Source organism: Manis pentadactyla, chromosome X (genome assembly GCF_030020395.1).
Source record: "Manis pentadactyla isolate mManPen7 chromosome X, mManPen7.hap1, whole genome shotgun sequence".
NCBI lineage: Eukaryota > Metazoa > Chordata > Mammalia > Pholidota > Manidae > Manis > Manis pentadactyla.
Window position 1 is genome coordinate 105,652,427 of NC_080038.1, and position 23,294 is coordinate 105,675,720.

At 37.3% G+C, this 23,294-nt stretch overlaps 2 protein-coding genes across 3 annotated transcripts in view; one reads left to right on the forward strand and one right to left on the reverse strand.

Annotated features, from left to right (window-relative positions):
• TMEM164 (transmembrane protein 164) overlaps positions 1-11,665 on the forward strand; it is a 314,697-nt gene extending 303,032 nt beyond the window's left edge. The window contains exon 7 of the mRNA XM_057495625.1: positions 8,491-11,665. The gene's annotated coding sequence lies outside the window, so the exon portion shown is untranslated. The remainder of the gene's footprint in view (positions 1-8,490) is intronic.
• The window catches only part of AMMECR1 (AMMECR nuclear protein 1), a 132,883-nt gene that overhangs the window by 86,447 nt on the left and 23,142 nt on the right, over positions 1-23,294 (reverse strand). The gene's annotated exons all lie outside the window — the stretch shown is intronic.

A 23,294-nucleotide genomic window follows, 5' to 3' on the forward strand; every position in this document is an offset into this window, starting at 1 on the left:
GCTGTAAATATAGACAAATAGATCAATGGTACAGAGTGTAGATTCCAGAAAAGACCCACACATATATGGCCATATGATTTATGAAAAGGGGGCAAAAGAAGTTCAGTGGAGATATGAGGAAGAGGGGAGGCAGGAAAGAAGGATTACAAAGGGACACGAGGAAACTTGTAGGTGATGGATATATTTACTTGCTTAATTGTGGATATAGTTTTATATGTTTTTCATATGTCATAACTTACAAATTATACAACTGTGATACATGTGGTTTATTGTATTACAGTTATATCTCAGTGAAAGTTTTTGTTTTAATAACAAAGAACAGGATTTAAAGTAGGCATTTCTCTACTCAGATCTTGTTTTTGTCAACTATCTGCAAGACTCTGGATAAGTAAACATCTCTAATCATCTGTATCCTCATTTATAAACTGGGGTTGAAAACATTACCCACTCACAAAGCTCATTAAATTACTGAAATAATGCATGTAAATCATATAGCAGATTCTCAATAAATGGCAAATAATTTTAGTGTCCACATCATTGTTTGATGTTGCATAAAATCACATCATAGATGTGTATCAAAATGTCTTCCATCCACCCTGATTATTAGTTTCAAATTCTTTAGTATTAAATACAATAACCATTCTTACACATTGTTTTTTGCACACATGCTCAATTATCCCCTTAAGATAAATATCTACAAGTGAAATGTTTAACTCAGAGTATGCACATTTTAAAAGTTTCCTGATATGTGTTGCCAAGTTTATTAATTTTATTAATTTGCATTCGCAGTAGCTCTGCATGAGTGTTTCTTTTTTTTTTTTCTCATATCCTAGCTGGCACTGAGTATTCCTTTTCTTTTTTAATCTTTCTTATCTGATAGGTAAAATTAAAATGTATCTTTTTTTTGTCTTTCACAAAGTCCTTTAAACTTTTAAGAGAAGACTGAAGATATGGTTACAGAAGTGTAGATGCTATTTTGAAACTATGGAAATCACTTTATAATCTGACCATCATAGATTTGATCATCTACCCCAAATCTGTTCATCATCTCTTCTTCTTGCTGGTGGCAACTTACTTTGATTTCGCTAGACTCACCCACTGTGTGGCCATATGACTAAGGTGTAATCAAACAAAGGAAGGGGATGATGACAAGTCAAAAGAAAATACAGTTTTCAACAATCTGCTCCACTTAGCTTAGAGAAGGTCCACATAGCTCAAATTCACGCTCCACAGAAACGTTCCAGAGAGAGGTTAGTAAACATAATCCTGAGAAGTTTCACAACCTACCCCCAATTCAGAGTGCGGTGAATGGGAGAATTCATAAGCAAACCTGGTCCAAGATGCAGGTAGTTCTATTGCTTAAAAAGCCCAACCCTGAACCCCTCCTCCTCGAACCAGTCTTGGAAAACTGCTAGAATTTGCTATGATTCTCAATTCCCTGCTGGGAGGAGAGTGGAAGAGGAAAAGCAGAAAGATCATAAAAACTCAGAGCTAATTATCACCAGCAATAAACAGAAATTTAGTCAAACAAAAGACCAAGACTAAAATAATTAAGATGTGAGGGAGTAGGAAATGGGAGAAGTGACATCTGAAAATACTTAATATCCCACCCCCAAGCACACTGAATCCTTAACCCAAGTCTGCCTTCTACTTCGCCTTTCAGTCTTCTGCTTGTGATGGTGGGAAAATTCCCTGAGAGAACAACAGAAAAGGGGAAAACAAGCCTGGCTGACTATGACACAAGCTAAGGTGTGATGCTCCACAATGGACGTGGTGAGCTATCTCACATGTTAAGCTCTCTCATGGGAAAGGCATAGGAAAAGTTATTGGATGTTTCATAAGATCTTAGAAGATGAGTCAAAGTCCAAGTCTGGCACCAATTCTACTTGAAGACCCAGCTGATGCCTTTTGCCATGCTCACTCCTGCAACCTAAAGGAAACTCAGCTCTCAAACTGTACCTTTTTAGGAAGGAAAACAATTCCCAACAAGACGGAATGGGATTCAAGAAAAATTCATTCAAAATATCAACAGAAATAAATGGATTGGTTAAAGATGTCCATTTTTAGTATAATTAAGATTAAAACAAAGTGTTATGGCATCTATGTAAAGATTCTATGGAAGACAGTGGAGGAAGAGTGAAAAAAATATAACAAGCAAAACAAATGAGAATTTTGTCCAAAAGGAAATAAAAATAACTGTCTATCCAGAAAACATTTATCACTATATCGATTAAACAGGATGTAACCTAAAAAGAGCGCAAAATGAAATGATAGAATATCAGAATGAAACTTAAAACTAAAAGAAGTGGTACAAAAACATAGCATCATAGACACTGAGAAGCGACTGGTGGTTACCATGGAGCAGAGGTTGCGGTGAGTGGGTAGGGAGGGGGAAGGGGGTAAAGGGGCACAAAAATTATCAATCATAATATAAATTGGTTACAGGAGTAATAGTACAGCATGGAGAATACAGTCAATGATTCTTTAACATCATTCTATGTTGACAGATAGTAACTGCACTAGTGGGGATGAGGATTTAATAATGTGGGTAACTGCTAATCCATTGTGTTGTATACTTGTAACCAATGTAAGATTTTATATCAACTATATCTCAAAAAAAGAATGGTACAAAGCCAAGGAAATGATTGAGAACTAAGACATCATTATTGAACAAATATATAGTATAGAAATAGCAAGTAGATGAGCAGTGACAGATGAAAACTAAACTATTATCCTTGAAGTAGAATTTCCAACTGGAAATAGAAATGTAATCAAAGACATTATTAAGAAAGCAGATTCTGTAGATCGATGTCATGATGCACTTAAAAAAATGGATACAAAGAGATGAACATTTAGTTTTTCTGGCTGTTATTTAAAATTCAAGGACCAAAGATCATTCTTTCGTCATCCACCAGAAAAAATAAGGTGTCTGAAGGGCATCAGACAGGCCTCAAAATTCTCCAGAGCAACATTCATCTGACAAAAGAGCAAGGTCTACAAAATGTTAGATTAAAAAAGTATGACCCAAAAATATTTACTTAACTGTGGTAGAGATTGCTAGTTTTCCATGATTACCTATTCTTTCCTTCTTACATAATAATAGACGTTTTAATTGAGTGTATGGCCATAAAGCTAAACCGTACCTTACTGACCTCTCTTACAGCTGCATATAACTATAAAACTAAGAGAAAGTACTGGCCAATGGGATGTGAGCAGAAGTGTTATGTTTCATTGTAGATTATGCACTTCAAGGCATGGAACATGCCCTCCCGTTTTAATAACGTTTTTATTTTGGTATCATTAATGTACAATCACATGAGCAACATTGTGGTTACTAGATTCCCTTCATTCTCAAGTCTCCACCTCATACCTCATTACAGTCACTGTCCATCAATGTAATAAGATGCTATAGAATCACTACTTGTCTTCTCTGTGTTGTACTGCCTTCCCCATGCCCCCACCCTAGGTTATGTGTGTTAATCGTAATACCCCCTTATTTCCCTTCTCCCTCCCTTCCCACCCACCCTTCCAAGTCCCTTTCCCTTTGGCAACTGTTAATCCATTCTTGGATTCTGTGAGTCTGCTGTTGTTTTGTTCCTTCAGTTTTTGCTTTGTTCTTATACTCCACAGATGAGTGAAATCACTTGGTACTTGTCTTTCTCCGCCTGGCTCATTTCACTGAGCATAATACCCTCTAACTCCATCCATGCTGTTGCAAATGGTAGGATTTATTTTCTACTTATGGCTGAATAATATTCTTTGTGTATATGTACTACCTCTTCTTTATCCATTCATCTACTGATGGACACTTAGGTTGCTTCCATTTCTTGGCTCTGGTAAATAGTGTGGCAATAAACACAGGGGTGCATATGTCTTTTTGAAACTGGGATCCTGCATTCTTAGGGTAAATTCCTAGGAGTGGAATTCCTGGGTCAAACGGTATTCCTATTTTTAGTGTTTTGAGGAACCTCCACACCGCTTTCCACAATAGTTGAACTAGTTTACATTCCCACCAGCAGTGTAGGAGGGTTCCCCTTTCTACACATCCTTGCCAGCATTTGTTGTTGTTTGTCTTTTGGATGTTGGCCATCCTAACTGGTGTGAAGTGATATCTCATTGTGGTTTTAATTTGAAATTCTCTGATGGTTAGTGATGTGGAGCATCTTTTCATGTGCCTATTGGCCATCTGCATTTCTTCTTCGAAGTGTCTGTTCAGATACTCTGGCCATTTTTTAATTGGATTATTAGCTTTTTGGGTATTGAGGCATGTGAGCTCTTTGTATATTTTGGATGTCAACCCTTTATTGGATATGTCATTTAGGAATATATTCTCCCATACTATAGGATGCCTTTTTGTTCTACTGATGGTGTCCTTTGCTGTACAGAAGCTTTTTAGTTTGATGTAGTCCCACTTGTTCATTTTTGCTTTTGTTTCCTTTGCCTGAGGAGATATGTTCATGAAAAAGTTGCTCATTCAAGAGATTTTTGCCTATGTTGTCTTCTAAGAGTTTTATGGTTTCATGACTTACATTCAGGTCTTTGATCCATTTTTGAGTTTACTTTTGTGTATAGAGTTAGACAGTAATCCAGTTTCATTCTCTTACATGTAGTGTCCAGTTTTGCCAACACCAGTTTTTGAAGAGGCTGTCATTTCCCCATTGTATGTCCATGGCTCCTTTATCATATATTAATTGGCTATGTATGTGTGGGTTTATATCTGGGCTCTTTATTCTGTTCCATTAATCTATGGCTCAGTTCTTGTGCCAGTACCAAATTGTCTTGATTTCTGTGGCTTTGTAGTAGAGCTTGAAGTTGGGGAGCATAATCACCACCCACCCTGCTTTATTTTTCCTTCCAAGGATTGCTTTGGCTATTTGGGGTCTTTTGTGGTTCCATATGAATTTTAGAACTATTTGGTCTAGTCTGTTGAAGAATGTTGTCAGTATTTTGGTAAGGATTGCATTGAATCTGTACATTGCTTTAGGCAGGATGGCCATTTTTACAATATTAATTCTTCCCACCCAAGAGCATGGGATGTATTTCCATTTATTAGTGCCCTCTTTAATTTCTCTCAAGAGTGCCTTGTAGTTTTCAGTGTATAGGTCTTTCACCTCCTTAGTTAGGTTTATTCCTAGGTATTTTATTCTTTTAGATGCAATTGTGAATGGAATTGTTTCCGTGATTTCTCTTTCTGCTAGTTCATCATTAGTATATAGGAATGCAACAGATTTATGGGTTTTAATTTTCTATCTTGCAACTTTGCAGAATTCAAATATTAGTTCTAGTAGTTTTGGAGTGGATTCTTTAGGGTTTTTTATGTACCATATCATGTCATCTGTAAACAGTGCCAGTTTAACTTCTTCCTTACCAATCTAGATACCTTTTATTTCTTTGTGTTCTCTGATTGCCATGGGTAGGACCTCCAGAATATGTTGAATAAAAGTAGTGAGAGTGGGCATCCTTGTCTTGCTGCCAATCTTAGAGGGAAAGCTTTCAGCTTCTTGCTGTTAAGTACGATGTTGGCTGTGGGTTTGTCATATATGGCCTTTATTATGTTGAGGTACTTGCCCTCTATACCCATTTTGTTGAGAGTTTTTATGTTGAATTTTGTCGAATGCTTTTTCAGCATCTGTGAAGACAATCATGTGATTTTTGTCCTTTTTATTGATGTAGTGGATGATGTTGATGGATTTTCAAATGTTGTACCATCCTTGCATCCCTGGAATAAGTCCCACTTGATCATGATGAATGATCTTTTTGATGTATTTTTGAATTGTTTGCTAATATTTTGTTGAGTATTTTTGCATCTATGTTCATCAGGGATATTGGTCTGTAGTTTTCTTTTTTGTAGTGTCTTTGCCTGATTTTGGTATTAGAGTGATGCTGGCTTCATAGAATGAGTTTGGAAGTATTCCCTCCTCTTCTACTTTTTGCAAAACTTTAAGGAGGATGGGTATTAGGTTTTCTCTAAATGTCTGATAAAATTGAGTGGTGAAACCATCTGGTATGGGAGTTTTGTTCTTGGGTAATTTTTTGATTTCCGATTCAATTGCATTGCTGGTAATTGGTCTTTTCAGATTTTCTGTTTCTCCTGGGTCAGTCTTGAAGGTTGTATTTTTCTAGAAAGTTGTACATTTCTTCTAGGTTATCCAATTCGTTAGCATATAATTTTTCATAGTATTCTCTAATAATTTTTTGTATTTTGGTGATGTCCATAGTGATTTTTTTCCTTTCTGATTTCTGATTGTTTACATGTGTAGACTCTCTTTTTTTCTTGATGAGTCTGGCTAAGGGTTTATGTATTTTGTTTATTTTCTCGAAGAACCAGCTTTTGGTTTCATTAATTCTTTGTTTTATTCTTCTCAACTTTATTTATTTCTTCTCTGATTTTTATTATGCCCCTCCTTCTACTGACTTTAGGCCTCATTTGTTCTTCTTTTTCCATTTTCAATAATTGTGAATTTAGATTGTTCATTTGGGATTGTTCTTCCTTCTTTATATAGGCTGAATTGCTATATACTTTCCTCTTAGAGCTGCCTTCACTGTGTCCCACAGAAGTTGCGGCATTGAGCTGTTGTTTTCATTTGTCTCCATATATTGCTTGATCTCTGTTTTAATTTGGTCATTGATCCATTGATTATTTAGGAGCATGTTGTTAAGCCTCCATGTGTTTGTGAGCCTTTTTGTTTTCTTTGTACAATTTATTTCTAGTTTCATACCTTTGTGGTCTGAGAAGTTGGTTGGTACAATTTCAATCTTTTTGAATTTGCTCAGGCTCTTTTTGTGGCCTAGTATGTGATCTATTCTGAAAAGTGCTCCATGTGCACTTGAGAAGAATATGTATCCTGTTGCTTTTGAGTGGAGTGTTCTATAGATGTCAGTTAGGTCCATCTATTCTACTGTGGTGTTCAGTTCCTCTGTGTCCTTACTTATTTTCTGTCTGGTTGATCTGTCCTTTGGAGTGAGTGGTGTGTTGAAGTCTCCTAAAATGAATGCATTGCATTCTATTTCCTCCTTTAATTCTGTTAGTATTTGTTGAACATATTTGGGTGCTCCTATGTTGGGTGCATAGATATTTATAATGGTTATATCCTCTTGTTGGACTGACCCCTTTATCATTATGTAATGTACTTCTTTGTCTCATTACTTTCTTTGTTTTGAAGTCTATTTTATCCTATACAAGTATTGCAACTCCTGCTTTTTTCTCCCTATTGTTTGCATGAAATATCTTTTTCTGCCCCTTCACTTTTAGTCTGTGTATGTCTTTGGGTTTGAAGTGATTCTCTTGTAGGCAGCATACAGATAGGTCTTGCTTTTTTATCCATTCTGTAACTCTATGTTCTTTTGATTGGCACATTCAGTCCATTTACATTTAGGGTGATTATCAACAGGTATGTACTTATTGCCATTGTAGGCTTTGGATTTGTAGTTACCAAAGGTTTAAGGGCAGCTTCTTTACTACCTAACAGTCTAACTTGACTCACTTATTATGCTACTATAAACACAATCTGAAGTGCTTTTTCTCCCTTCTTTTTCTTCCTCTTCCACTCTTTATATGTTAGGTGTCATATTATGCGCTCTTTGTTTATCCCTTGACTTTGTGGGTAGCTGATTTAATTTTGCATTTGCTTAATACTTAATTGGTCTACTTCCTTTACTGTGGTTTTATTTTCTTTGGTGACATCTATTTAGCCTTAACAACACTTCCATCTATTGCAGTCCCTTTAAAATATACTATAGAGATGGTTTGTGGGAGGTTAATCCCCTCAACTTTTGCTTATCTGGGAATTGTTTAATCCCTCCTTCAAATTTAAATGATAATCTTGCTGGTAGAGTAATCTTGGTTTGAGGCCCTTCTGTTTCATTGTGTTGAATATATCATGCCATTCCCTTCTGGCCTGTAAGGTTTCTGCTGAGAAGTCTGATGATAGCCTGAGGTGTTTTCCTTTGTAGGAGATCTTTTTTCTCTCTCTGGCTGCTTTTAATACTCTGTCCTTGTCCTTGATCTTTGCCATTTTAATTATTATATGTCTTGGGGCTGTCTTCCTTGGGTCCCTTGTGTTGGGAGATCTGTGTACTTCCATGGCCTGAGAGACTATTTCTTTCCCCAGATTGGGGAAGTTTTCAGCAATTATTTCTTCAAAGACACTTTCTATCCCCTTTTCTCTCTATTCTTCTTCTGTTACCCCTATAATGTGAATATTGTTCTGTTTGGATGGGTCACACAGTTCTCTTAATATTCTTTCATTCCTAGAGGTCCTTATTTCTCTTCCTCAGCTTCTTTGTATTCCTGTTCTCTAATTTCTATTCCACTTACCATCTCCTCTACCTCATCTAATCTGCTTTTAAATCCCTCCATTGTTTGTTTAATTTCATCTCCTATATTTTATAAGGCATCTGTCTTCCTCCTGAATGCATCCCTTAGCTCTTGAATATTTTTCCATAGTTCCATTAGCATGCTTATGACTTTTATTTTGAATTCTTTTTCAGGAAGATTGGTAATTTCAGTCTCACTCAGCCCTCTTTCTGGTGTTTGAGGGTTTTGGATTGAACAAGGTTCTTCTCCCTTTTCATAATCCTAGAGCAATGGCAGTGGTGGCAGTTGAGTGGTTGTGGTGCCTACTCTAAAGAGCAAGCCCTTTCCTACTTCCCGGCTACAGTGCCTGCCTCTGCTGTCAGGGCCAGTGAGCCACATGCAGGGAGCTAAGGCTTAAGCTTCCATAGGTGGGGCTGCCCTCTGGCTGGCCTGGAGCAATGTTGGGGGTCATAGGCGAGTTGTACCAGTGTCTGCTGGGAGGACAGAGCCCTTTCCTGCTTCCCGGCTGCAGTGCCTGTCTCTGCTGTCAGGGCCACTGAGTTGCACACAGGGGGTAGCCTCTGCATTAAGCAGTGTAGTTGCTCTAGGTGGGACTGCTCTCCGGCTGATCTGGAGTGATGGTGGGGGCAGCAGGTTTGCTTGCAGGTGCAGGCATAGAGGAAGAAGTAGCAGGCTGCTTATTGCGATGGGGGGACTTGGGGCTGCGTTGCCAGATAGGGGGATGGAGTGCCTGCAGCTCCTAAAAGTTCCCAACCTGCTGGTGGGCTGAATGTGCTGGGATGATTTTGTCCACCTGTTCCTTCTCCTGAATCCTTGCCCCTTTAGCAGCCCTCTCACTGTTGGGAAGTCTTTGAAAGTTCCTACTTTCCTTTTGTCCCAGGGCAGCCAGCTGTGGGAACCAGTTTGCAGTCTTAGTCTCTGACTTTGGTTTTCAGCCCCTCTAATCTCCAGAGCATCATGCAATGTGCATTTGTGCTCCTGGAGTAGATTTCTAGGGCTGGGTATTTAGCAGTCCTGGGCTTCTGCTCCCTCCCCACTCTGATTCTCTTCCTCCCACCAGTGAGCTGGGGTGGGGGGAGTGCTCAGGTCCCACTGGGTCACTTTTATTACTTTATGCTTTTCTGTGAGATGTTTTCTTTTTGCAGATGTAGACTGGCTGGTGCAATCATATTTCTGGTCACTCTTTTAGGAATAGTTGTATTTGCTGTATTTTTGTATTATATGTGGTTTTGGGAGGAGATTTCACTTCTCACCCCGCCATCTTTTTTCCTCCCCAAAGTCTTTTAACACTGAGTCACTTTAAGGGTCAAACACTGGTAGGTTTCACATATTAAATGTGGAAAAAGCCTACCAAGAATAGAAGACTATAACAAGCAGGAAGATGGCTCAGGAAGCAGAAAGCAAAAGGGAGAGATCTCTTTAGCTTTTGACAGGTGGTGAACTCTTAGAAGAAAATGGACTCAACCAATTTCAGGGGCAATGCACTGCTCAGAACCAAAGGTTAGAGATGTCAGTCTTAAAAAATATCAAATCAAGAACTCTAAAATCCCAAGTAATGAAATAAAAAAATCAAGGCAGTCAGGTTAAAAACTGAACTTAACAAAAGTGTCAGTTTCCAGTCACACTGATATTTCCTTCTTTAAGCCCATGCCAAAAATAGCTCAGTCCTCTTATTCTCCTTCCATACAAGTTAAAAAAAAGTAAATGCATCTGAACAACCTTATTTACAACACTAAAAAATACTGAGGAAGTGATTAATAATTATGAATGATGTCTGATGTGTATGTGTTTTGTTATTGCTATTTTTAAAGGGCTATTTTTTTGGCTCTGATGATTTAAACAATCTTATGGACAGCTATTTACCTCACTACTGTAATGGACAACACAGAGTTTATCACAGTCTTAATAGTACAAATCTTGTAATCATAATGCCCTATCCATAGAAGGGCAGTAACCTAAGGACAAGAACTCCACATTAAGGGAACCAGATATGCAACATTCTTTAATGATGGAATAGAAAAAATGTGATATGTGCCATTAAATTATCATATCAAAGTTATTTTAAAAATTCCCAGTGACACATCAGGCAACACCATGATAGCTTAATGTTCAGAAAGTAAGCTGAGCCAACTTCTAATCTGGGAGGCATAGAATAACATTAGTTTCCACAGAAAATTGGGATAGCAAGCCAGTGCAGGGCCTTTGAAAAAAAAAGCAAAATCCATGAATGACACTGGATGAGAAACTGAGGTAATAAGGTACTGAAATAAGAAGAATAATTGCGTGCCTTCTTGCTTTATACTTCTCTTTAGGTAGTCCTATGTAACTACCTACTTCAAAGCTTATAACTTTGTAAACAAATGAAACAGAAGCTAAACAAAGGGACTGAACTCCCTGGGAAGATAAGAAAGAACACAGCAGCCTTATCAACAAGCACCAGTACAACAACTTCCTCTGTATATTTAAGTGCTCTGGTTTAAAAACGCCTCCAGCTGAACTGCTAGGTATATGACAGACTATAAATTAGCCAAAGGTAGTATACAGGGTCTGCAGAGGATGGTGACTTACTCAGCTCCATCACATCAATACAACAAGAAAGCAAGATTTGCCACCCAAGCTAATGAACATGCTCATCTCTGAAAACTAATTTTTTTCCTAGAGTTCACCTAGTCCTCTTCTTTAAAACCAGCAAGAGCAATACCCCAAACTTTTGCTTTTTAGATAAATACTACAGATAAAAAATATTTTAAACTAAAACTGCCCTTCTTCTTCCAGATCTTAAATGCACATATGGAGCCTCATCTCAATCCAGGATTTCTATGTAGCTATAGAACCAAAGACCAAGGGAAATGTAATTTCCCACCAGGTCTACCTCTCTCACCCCTTCTTGGCATTAAAAACTAACCAAATTTCCAGTTAAAGATGCAGATGTCTAGACTATATGAGTCTCACTTGAATACTGCTAGACTGATGAAAAATCTTTTTATCTGAAGAGTCTTTCAGTGACCAGCTTCATGCCTTTAAACTTGCCCAGTGTCTTTCCTCATTCTGCCAATATAAACATACTGCAAAAGCACCTCTTCTTCAAAGAAATGAAACTGAGCAGTGGCAAAATTATTGTAATTAGAGATAAAGAACAGTTAATCAGTTAAATCAAAATTGTTTTCTATAGGAACACATTTCCCATTTTGTAATGTAAGACAGCAAAATTTGCCAAATGATTGTTTTACTTATGATAAAATAGTTTTCATATGGATTACAAAATTACATAATATGTATGTCTAGCCCAATGTGTGATTCACTAAAAGGCAGCTCTCTTTTTACCCCAAATCTGTCTGAGAAGATCAGTTTAAATTTCATATGGATTACAAAATTACATAATATGTATGTCTAGCCCAATGTGTGATTCACCAAAAGGCAGCTCTCTTTTTACCCCAAATCTGTCTGAGAAGATCAGTTTAAATTAGAAAAGTCTGGATTAGAGTTTAAAATGAAACAAATGTAGTTACTGCTTTGGGGTACACTTATACTTACCTGCCCATCCCCCTCTTTCTCTAATAAAGTGGTACTTCTTTAATAAATAACTAATTTAATAGATGAGAATAACTGGAAATGAACACATCAACTATTTGTATGTAAAGGTAAGTTCTTTTATACCTAGAACAAAGCCAACCTTCACTCTACCCAACCCACATGAATAATCATTAATTCCAAACATGGAAAAAGAAAATATGATTGGAAAACAAATCAATAAGGTTTCTATTGCTAAAAATATGGGTACTTTGAAAAGTAATTTCAAAGCATAAAAGGAAAACTAACTCCAATTTCCTGAGAATAAGAATCTCCATTTTTAAATTACAACTGTATAAGAGAATAAAAGATAAAAAGGAGTACTTTACAAATTATTATGAGAATATGTATATGTTTCTGTATATATACATACTACTAAAAATAGCTTTTATTTAACATTTACTATGTGCCAGGCCTTTTTTAAGTGTTTACATGTAATAACTCTTTAAAATTCCTACCACAATCTTATGAGGTAGATACCATTATTATTCCCCATTTTATAGATAGGAAAACTGAGGATAAGAAAGGGCAATTAATTTGTCAGTGGTCACATAGCTACTGAGGGGTGGAGCCAGGATTTAGACCCAGGCATTGTGGCTCCAGGATCAACTCTTTTTACCACATACTATGAACATGTGTGTTGTTTGATATAAGCCACCTGCAAAATATTCCATTGTAACACTGAAATATTGGCTTTAAAGAACAAAACCTGGAAAGTAGAGCAAGCATAAATAAAACTGGCATTGACTATGTATATCATAAAAATTAAAATAAACAGATTAAAAATACAAAACACTATAAAGAAGAAATCTGGAAAAAATTATGTCACAATCATATTAATAGATTGGGTATTAATAAAAAGCATCCCATTGAAATAAAGGATCAAAACACTTGTATAACATTTTTATTCACTATAAATGTAATATCCATTCATTGTAAAAATTTTTTGGGAAATAGAGAAAAGTAGAAAGGAGAAAATAAAAATCACACTTAGTCTAATGACCCAAAGAAAATGAAAATTTACAATGTTTCATGATAATCTTTTTCTATGGAAATATTTTCATGAATTTAAGATCATACTGCATACTTTTGTATAGTTTTTCAACTGAACTGCATAAACATTTTCTTAGATCGCTACGATTCTTAAAAAATATTTTAATGGCTCCATGAAATTTCATCATATGGGTGTACCATAATTTAGGTAATCATTTCCTTCTTGTTAGAACTATGGGGAACATCTCTGTACATTAAAGTTTATCCAGATTTCAGATTTATGTTCTAAGGATAGATTTTTTTAGAAGACATAATTATCAGATCAAAACATTTTTTAAAGCTCTTGATGCACTTTCCTGAATTGTTTTGCAGAAAGACAGTGCCAGTTAAAAAAAATTGACTTCATTGAGTTAAAACTTCAAGAATATTTATTTACAACCAGCATTTATGAATCATTTTAATCGGTGGCAGCTGCTTTAAATGTTCTCATTGTTAAACCAGTAAAACACCACAATGGAAACAGACTGTCTTAATTTAAGGTCAAATGGCAGTTATATTTAAAAATTAAACTCAAGTATATTTGCCTCATAGTAAGAATGGCTGCTTTCCAACTTGCAGATTCCCTGTTCTTCAAAACTTTTAAAACACTTAGGTCAAGAAAAAAAACTTATTCTACAGTCTTATGCCATAAAACTAGAAGCGTCTGAGGAGGCTGCTTTTTTACACTGTTTTGTTAAACATAGCACAGTTGAATAAATATTTAAAAATCCACCTAGGTTCAATGTTCTTCATGTAATGCATTATAAGGCAAGAACATTACATTTAAAGAATAAAAAAGAAATACAACTCTAAAAGTATTTGTTGTGAGATTGTTTCTCCAAAAGTGTTTTGTACCTATCACCTTCCTCTACAGTCTGTCTTTAAGTGCTTGGCCATGTCCTTACAATCCAAGTCTATCGCTGCTCAGAACCATACAAGAAAGGGATGTCTTAGTCCAAAGAAGTGAAAGTAGGAACTGCTAAGAGCTGACAGAGACAATGTTCCTTTCCTGGGGCCATCTTCCTAATAACTATTTTATAGAGTCTATCAGGGGTCAGTGATAACTAACATAATTTAGTAATCTCATGTTTAGAGCAAAATTTACAAAGTGCTTTAAATTTTCTTCACAACACACTACCTATGTGATTACTATCTACCCACTAGAGTGTAAGCTCCAAGAGGACCATTTATCATTTGCATAGCCCCTGGCACATAGAAAGGGCTAAATATATGTTTGTTGAATTAATGCAATAATTTAATCTAAAAGATCTAATAAGAATCACACTAAAAGAGAGCTTTGCTGTGGGTCTAAGCCCAAGAAATAACTGTTTTTTAATGTGTAGTGGATGTCTAATTGTGACACACAGAATTTATGTCAAAGGCATAAACAGCTTTCTTAGGCCCTAGGTAGAGTTGAAAACTCTCACACTTTAGGGATATCTCTTAGAGAGATAAACATCTCAGGGGAAACCTGAGATAGTTTGTTCTTTGAATTCTAGTGAGTGGGTAAATCATGTATTAGAACCTCAGAGTTCAAGTCAGTGTGGTATAATAGGCTAAAAGTGCTGGAATCAGGTGAGAAGGGGACAGAAGTAGGGATGGGGCATCCAAAGACACAGGGCCAAGGCTCAACTCCACGGACCATTAGTCTGAAGACAGTGAAGGAGTCATCCAATTCCCTTCATCATCACACAGGGATATGCAAGAAGGGGATGAGTGTCCTGTCTGTTGGACTGCTACAGGCAGGGATCCAAGGACACTGGCCCTTTAAAAGGTCCTGGAACCTAAGTGTTATAATGCCATATCAATAAAGGTATAATTATTAATGTTATCATTGTTTTTGGCCAAGAGACCTCTACTCAAAATAGCCCCTCAATAACTTAATTTCCTTCCTTGGATACTGGGAGAAGTAGGGATACTTGAGTATTATAATTCAGTGTTAAAATTGTTATAAGTATTATAATTTCACAGGGGGTTCTTGAATGGATTCCATCTGGGGAATTTTAAGATTCTGGTGCTGATGGGTGTACCATGAGGCTATACCTTGCTCTGTCAAGTGGTTCAAGCCCTTAAGAACACTGAGGAGGAAAGTGAGAGTTAACATCCAAAGAGAGCATACCATGAGTTATATATGATTAGGTGCTTTCACATGCATTTTACTCTTCACAGAAACTCTTGTTTTTTAAAAAGCCATTTACAGATGAGAAAACTGAGGCTGAAATTTTGATTTATTTCAGCCTAAGACACTGCTAGTATGGGACAGACCTGATATTATCAACCAGAGCTATCTGGCTGCAAAGCCACAGACAAGGTTTATCATTTCCAGATATGAGTGAGCTTACACACCATTTCCTTTTTTGCTATGTCAGTCATTCTTGTGGTTGATATGTGTGTTAACAAAAAAATGGTGTGTCCACTCTATATGAGCAGGAACCAGATTAACAGCACAAAAATTCTGAATCCATAGGGAAAAGCTGATTCTCAATCTGGGTAAAATAGTTAAATCTGGCCCCTAGGGGCAAAGTGGGTAGAAGAGACATCATAGTTCATTAAGCATGCAACTGAATGACTGTTTAAAAGATTTATTAAGTAAACTCAGGATATCCTCAGCAACCAGAAAAGTCAATTTCCAGTATTCCCCATCAGATAAAAGGGATTTTATAGAGAGGTATCTGAGGAAGTCTGTTATCCTAAAAAAGTATACCTAGGCCAAAAAGAAGTGTTCTTCCTAAGAATACCCAGAGAAATACCTGGTAAGAGCCCTTTACCTCTGTAAGAATAGAATACCAGAAGAAATGTTTAATCAAAACAGAGTAAAACTGGATATCATGGAAATGGTTCCAGAGGCAGTAGGATTCCAAGCAAAAGATGGCATGAGCCAAAAATCATGGCAGGGCGGATCCAGAGCAAAAAAAAAAAAAAAAGTCATCAAACTTTGGAGCTGAAAATCTGAGGACAAGAGAAGGATTACAGAGAGGAAAGTCACCTTCAAATGCCTAGAATTTTTCCAGGCTTGGTCAACACAAATAGAGCAAGGTGTGGCTTTGTGTTGCTCCGATAGACTTTTGGAAAGCAGAAAGTGTCCTCATAGGCCACAGGAATCTGGGAATCTTCTTTAAAGAAACCTAGCATCACAGGGTAGCTTGGGAGTTGTGTGGATTCCTATACTGCTTGCCCTTTCTGGGCAAATCGGCCAACTGGCACATAAGATGGAATCTTAAAATGTCCCTGATAAATAGTTATGACGTGAAGACAGTGGCCTGTGGGCCCAACAGGCCCAATCTTTAGTATATATTCTTCCCAAGCCACCAGGTACCAAGGAATGTGACCTAGGTGGAGCTAGAAGACAAAATTAGCCTACCCTTCAAATTCCTCTGACCCCTGTATCTATACTGGGTCAGGGGGAGGTTGAGGTGCAGAGGTGGGAAACAGTCATAGTGGAAGTATGCAATCAAGCTTGGCCAAGGAATGAGTTGCCCAGAGGTCAGTCTGAAATTCATGGCGTTCTCCCAAGGTAGTCATCTCCTGTGACAGCAACAGTGGTTGGCACTCAGAAAAGACAACGCTGAGGGCCTCAACAAGCTCTTCACATCTTTAAGTCTTAGACTAAGTATCACTTCTCAAAGAGATTCTCTCAACCTATCTAGAGAATAGCAACTCTGTTATTCTCTATGTTGATCCCTGTATACTTATCCCACATAAAATCAGTCCAGCCATTTGTTTTCCCCACTAGTCTATAAACTTTATGAAAACAAAGACCCTGTTTACCCTATCACTATGTACCCCTAGTGCTTAGCAGTGTCTGCAACACAGTAAGTGCTGAATAATAATTTCTTGAATAAAAATGCTTAGTCTATAACAATGATTCTCAAAGTGTAGTCCCTGGGCTAGCAGCATTAACGTCACCTGAGAACTTGTTAGAAATTCAGATCTTTAGGCCCCACCCCTGACCTACTGAATCAGAAACTCTGGGAGTGGGGCCAGCTCTCTGCATTTTAACAAGACTTCTGGGTGATTTTCCATCATGCTTAAGCTTGAGGACCACTGGTCTATAACCAGGATATATAAAAATTCACCTATCAAGACTACAGAAACATACATTTCCTGGCAGTGGAAAGTATAAAAGTAACATTTTTTTCTAATACGGGGTTGGAATCCTTGGTCAGGTTATCCACAACTCTGGGTCACACAACTATTATTTTATCTGGAATGTAGCAAGGATTTCCAAATGGAGGCTACTAAGTAGAGATCTTGAACAACTGACTTACCCTCTCTAAGCATGTTTCCTTACCTGTGAAAAGGGAATAATACCACCCTTACAGGTTGTAAGGATTAAAGGACATTAAATTTTTTTCCCCCAAGTTCTAGTACATTATAAACACTCAACAAATGGTAGTGGTGCTGCTTCTTATTGAATCCTGTGAAGACGAGTATCAGACAGGAAGGTTTAATCCTCCAAGAATGCCCTGGGAAGGAAAAATGTGTGTTATTTTTCAAAAGACTAGCATCACTCAAATGTTTGTTAGTATACAAGTAGCTTTGTGAAAGTGTAAGGACACCATTTGCTGGACTCCAGAGCAAAGAGATACCAAATAAGTGAGATAAGTTATTTCATGAAGGGTTAAAATAATGGGGAAAAACAACATGGTAACAGAATTTGAAATTGCTGGCAATGGATGAGAACTGCTGGCAGTGAGAATGGCAGGACTGAAAGAGCAAGGCTGTGCTGTGATGGACTCTTCTCAGTTGGCAAAAAGGAACTCTTTATATGTCTGGTGTCTATATTTTCCAAATCAAAAATTGGCAGAGTATGATGAACATGAATATACTTACAGGCACAATGGATCAAACTGAATCAGGGCTGTCCTGGGAAATCCAGAATATATGGTTACTGTCTGGAAATGGTCTATTTTTAAAAGAACCCAACACCAGCATGGCTAAAGAACTGCACAGAGTTTCACAATAACCTCATACAGTCACTGGTTATGACTCACCCTGAATGATAAAGGCTGTTTGGGCATATGACCCCTAAAAACTTAGAGTGTGTATAAAAAGTTACTTAGGGTCATTGTCTTTCTTCCCATTCTACCAGATTCTTCTGGTTTTATAAATTCATGCGCCAAAATCTGGAGTCCTTAGTAAAAGATCATCAGACTTGCTCTTAGTATCCTAGATCAGCTACTACTGCATTTTAATGCCAGTTCAGGGGATCTTTTGGACTATGTCATTGTCTTTGATGGTAAGAAGGGATACAAGGTCCTTCAATATTAAATCATGTTTATGAGTTAATAGTTTCTTAAGATCCATGGACAGCTAAACAGAATTTCATAACCACTGGTTAGAAAACGGCTGGTTAGAATTAATGGCCTAACTGCCAGTGATTGGCAGTTATGAGACCTGCTGCTGTCAAGTCAGTCATAGGTACGTGGGTTTGAACAATTTACCTTCAAGGTTTAAGAAAGATAAAAGAATTCCATCTACTAGAATTCAAGAGTAAGATGTCAAAAGAGAGGGATGAAGGGTAAACCACCTCTTAACTCTTGTGTCAACTTCCTTCCCAAGGATGCTTTTCTCAAATAGAAATCAAAATGCAGAGACACATTAACTGGTGCAGTCACCTCATGTGACTGAGACTGAGGAGGCATTGTTGAATCAGAGGATCTTCCACTTCAGGGAAATGGCTATGCTTCCAGACCTAGTTGAGTAAGAACTGTCGAATCATTCTGGTTTCCTGTCCACTCCTGGAAAAGAGAGGCCACCTTGCTGTTGCAGTTGGAGAGAACATATCCAACCACCAGACCTGTCAAAATGACAGCTATTAACATGACTTGATCAAATTTCAGTCTGGGGCAGTTCACACCTCTTGAGGTAACCAAGGGCTCCCTGGTTTCTCAAGTATCTTTCTGGGGAAGAAATTAGCGTGTATACTGCTGCACAGAATTCCTCACCTCAACCATTTCTTGTGCCTCAGTCTTCCAAGTTACTAGTCAACATGGCACGGTTAGAGCTGGGAATATTATGTCCTTGGAGGACTCAGTCTGTTATCTGGAGGCAAGTCAGAACTAAGTATTCACAGCATACAGCTGTCTGGATTAAGAGAGACTAGAAAAAAACCTAAGGGTTTTCCTTGCCCCATTCTTTCCCAACAGAGAGAATGGGTTAGAGGGTATACAGGGCCATCCCCAAAAGAGAAACAAGATGAGAAGCCAAACTGCAGTCAATAGGGTCAATTAAGTACAACAAACCATTATGAAGCACCTCCTCTACTATGTGCCACGCAGTAGGGATCAGAAATGAAAAAGACCATCCCTACTCATCAGGAGCTTATCTAGTAAGTGATAGAGAAAAACACATAAATAGAATTTAATATAAAGCAGCAAATGGCTATGAATAAGGAGTTGATGGGGCACAGAAGGTCACTTAACGTGGGAGTTCAGCAAAGCAAGAAAGGAGAGGACCATGACTGGGGAACATACTTTAGCTCAAGATCTACGCCTTGGAACCACCAGATAGTATAAATCAAAGATAGAGTGAAAGCAAAGGGGAAGGCTAGAAAGCTTCTTGTCAAAATGCTGAAGTAGCACCATTGCTTTTGGACATTTTCAGGTGACAAAAGCTTTGACAGGGTGGAGCATTCTCTCTCAGCACAATGTCCACTCACCCACCCACCAGCATACATACCCTTACAGAAGATTTGATTTGGTGAAAACACAGGGAAGTAAAGCAGGTGTAGAACACCAGCAGGGCTGCATACCACGTAAGTTCTCAGCAAACACTACTGCTCTTGAGTTCTGCCCACAAGCTCTACCAGAATTTCAGGAGTCAGGTTGTGCCTTCAGGAATTGAGAAGAAGCTAGAGATCTCTGAAGTATAACTAGAGGCAAAAAATACAGACCTTATTCTGCAGGGTTTCAACAGTGTCTGACTGACAGAGTTCTCCAAAATCCACTGGGTAATGGCACTACCCCTCTCTGTGGATGAATAGTGTGAGCCTAACATGAACCTCTAGATCAACACCCACATTATTAAGTAAAATGCCAAACTATACCATTTTTTTCCTGTAGAATTACTCTTATGTATTCTTTCTTCTCAAAAGCTGACTTCACAGCTAATACTTATGTAGACCACAGTCCTCTCTGGGCTTAACTATTCCAGTGTTCTCGTCAACAATGAATCATTTTAAATGTGACCCATCTCTCACTCTGATTCAACCATGTAACTCCTATGCCAGTATTTCCCAATAAGTCAGAAAATCAAGTCAAAATGAAAGAACAGATACTTTAATTTCAAGCCTTTCCACTCTTTCCTCTTTTGACTCAAGATTTCTCAACTATCCTCATTTCCTGGTATTTCCCTAAACAACACTCCTCAGTCAACTCTGTTTATGAGGCTCACTGATCGGAATGTCTAGTCTCCTCCCCCAAAATCAAATTCTAAATCCTTATGATTTGAAACACAATTCAAAATCTTCCATGAATCCTTCCTTCCCAAGAGATAGTCCATTAACTTCAACAAGACTCCCCCATTCTCGTGTATAATCATGAATACCTAACTCCCCATTATTCACATATAGCCATTTCCCCTCTTTCGATTACCAGTTTGGGGGTGTGGCCACTCTAGAAAAGGCACTGGAACAAGGCAAGGAAGGCACATACCGAAAGCTCACTGACTAAGGGAAAAGGTCAAGAAAAGAAAGCAAGGAAATTACTGTTTTGCACTCTTTGCATTAGGGTCCCTTACAGAAGCAAGGATGACGAGAGGTGATCATATATGTGTGTAAAACTTAATTACATTAATTTATGTTGAAAATGGAAGCATACTTCATAGCCATAGAAATAGCTACCTGCTTAGTAAAGTAGAAAAGACAGTTTACTTATGTATGTCCCAGTGAAAGAACAAGTTGGTAAATTATTCTATGTATACTGGAAGTTTACAGACCAAGATTAACATGAAACGTGTGTGCATGGACACACATACTTACAAGGTAGACATGTTTATCCTATTCATCCCTATGGGAAAGCTTGCCAAACCAAACTATTCTTTAAGCTCCTATTAGTCTGCAGTAACTGTCAAATACACAGATGGCACTCAAGTGGTAGTTGACAATGATCTTCAGTACTAGCTGAATGAAAGCCTATCCAGCCAAGTTCAGGAGGAAATTAATCTTTAATCATAAAAACGCTCAAGAAAAGGATCCTGAATGTTACAGCATTCTTATAGCTGTATACTGGAAGATATACTGTAATTTACTTAGTATAGCCAAGAATTTATAGAACCATGATTCAGAGTTGCACACGTCTGATTTTAGCACTAAAGCTGAAAAATAAAACCTACTGGCATCAATCCAACTTGCTTCATTTCCTGGAATACAGGTAAAAACCCATTAACATCAGGACAACAAAGCCTCTATATAGCAATGCTCTATTATCCATATCTTTATCTATTACCTATTATCTCATAATGATCCCACAGCAGTTTATTGATTTGGTTACAAAAAAATTATTTACAGCAAAATAATCAAGGAAAACAAATGTTTTCTTCAATTCTCTTCTAGTAACAGTCACTCCCTATAACAGAAAAATATTTATGTGCTGCTGGCAAAGCAACTTGCACTTGATAATTCACTGAGAACATTAGATATGAAGAGATTTCCTCCCTCTCCAGTTTTATTCAGCATAACTTCCCCAACCCTTACCTCCTTCAATATTACACACAAGCAAACATAACATAACTATCTGATTTGGATGTCAAGTCCATTCATTGCCTATGTCATGGGCTTAATCTTCAGAATCAAGCCATTTTGCAACTACTACTATCTATTCTAACTTGTCACTTATATAAAATGTATGCCAACTAGACTGTATGACTCATCTGCAAATTTTATTTTATTACATTGTTGATATAAAGTCTATATAACAGAAGATGTATAAAAGCAATACATTTTCATTCTTCTTTGTGTGTTTACAGCAGTACTGATATGTACCACATATGGTTCCAATGATGTAAGTTTATAATGATTTAACATAATTAAATTTTCATAGAAACAATTCTAGTGCTTAACAGTAATGAAAAGCCAGTGGTAAAAATGGACAATTGTCATTCTAAATCAACTGCATATAAAGTTAAGACCTGATGAACTTAAGTATTTTTAGGGCACATGATTTATGCAACTTCTCAGAATTATACTTACTGAACATAAGGGTATACATAAAAAATACTTTAGGTTCTTTGTCAATAGAGTTTTAAATGCTTTCTTTTATCTGCAACAGTATATATTTCTTTTGTACACATTGTGTTCTTAAAATGCCCTTGTGAAGGATTATTCTGATTTCTATTTTTAAATATTTAGTGGAACCAAAACCTAATAACCTGCTTATAATTTCACAAGGAGTTCAGCTACTCTATTTTCTTCTTTTTAATACTATAATGCTTAATGTTTTTGAAATTGCATACCCCATTATTAGTTGGTTGACTTCATGATACACTCTTTTTCTCACCTACAAATATGGTTATCTGTGGGTATTTTAATTTAAAACAGTTTTGGTTTAAAAATTTCATGATACCTTTTGAAGTACTGAGAGGCAGATTAAAAAGACTCCCTGCTCTTAAATTCCTTGCCTTAAGAAAAATTTTAAACAAAAATTTACTCAACACTTTAATGTAAAACACTATTCTATCTAGAGAGGTAACAGTGGAGTGAGGAGGGGAAGGAAAGGAACACACAAAAATGAAGACACGAGGTCTGTGCTTTCAAAGGAGCTTACCATCCTTGTAGGTGATAGACATGTACAGAAATAATATAAAATATTCAATGGCCGAGATATTGGGGAGGGGTGGTGAGGGTTATAGGTGGGTGTCAGGAGTGGGGAGATGTGCCAAGTCTGAAAGGAGACAACTTCAAAGCTTCAAAGTGGAACACTGGTGTCATGTCGTAGATTTTAAATTACAATCTATTATCCTACATATGTATGCCCACTTATGTGCAAAGAGATATATATGCAGAGGTGATAAATACAGTTATCCAGGTTGTATTTTGCCTTCCAAGCTATGTACCTACAGTGCTGCATCCACCTAGAGAGGGCACTTTTTTCTACTTCACACAAAGGCAATGTATGTGCTAGCAGTGGTCCTGAGTACATGGATATTTACAGTGTCCTGTCTTTCCCTATGTCAGCAATGCTACAATCTAAATATCCATCAGTGAAGGACTAGTTAAATAACCCATGGTACATCCATACAATAGACTATCTCACAGGCATTTAGTAATGTACATGATTGTCAAATCACTATGTTGTACACCTGAAACCAATATATTATCAACTATACTTCAGTAAAAAATAAAAATAAATTTAGAAAAGGAAAGAAACAAGCACTA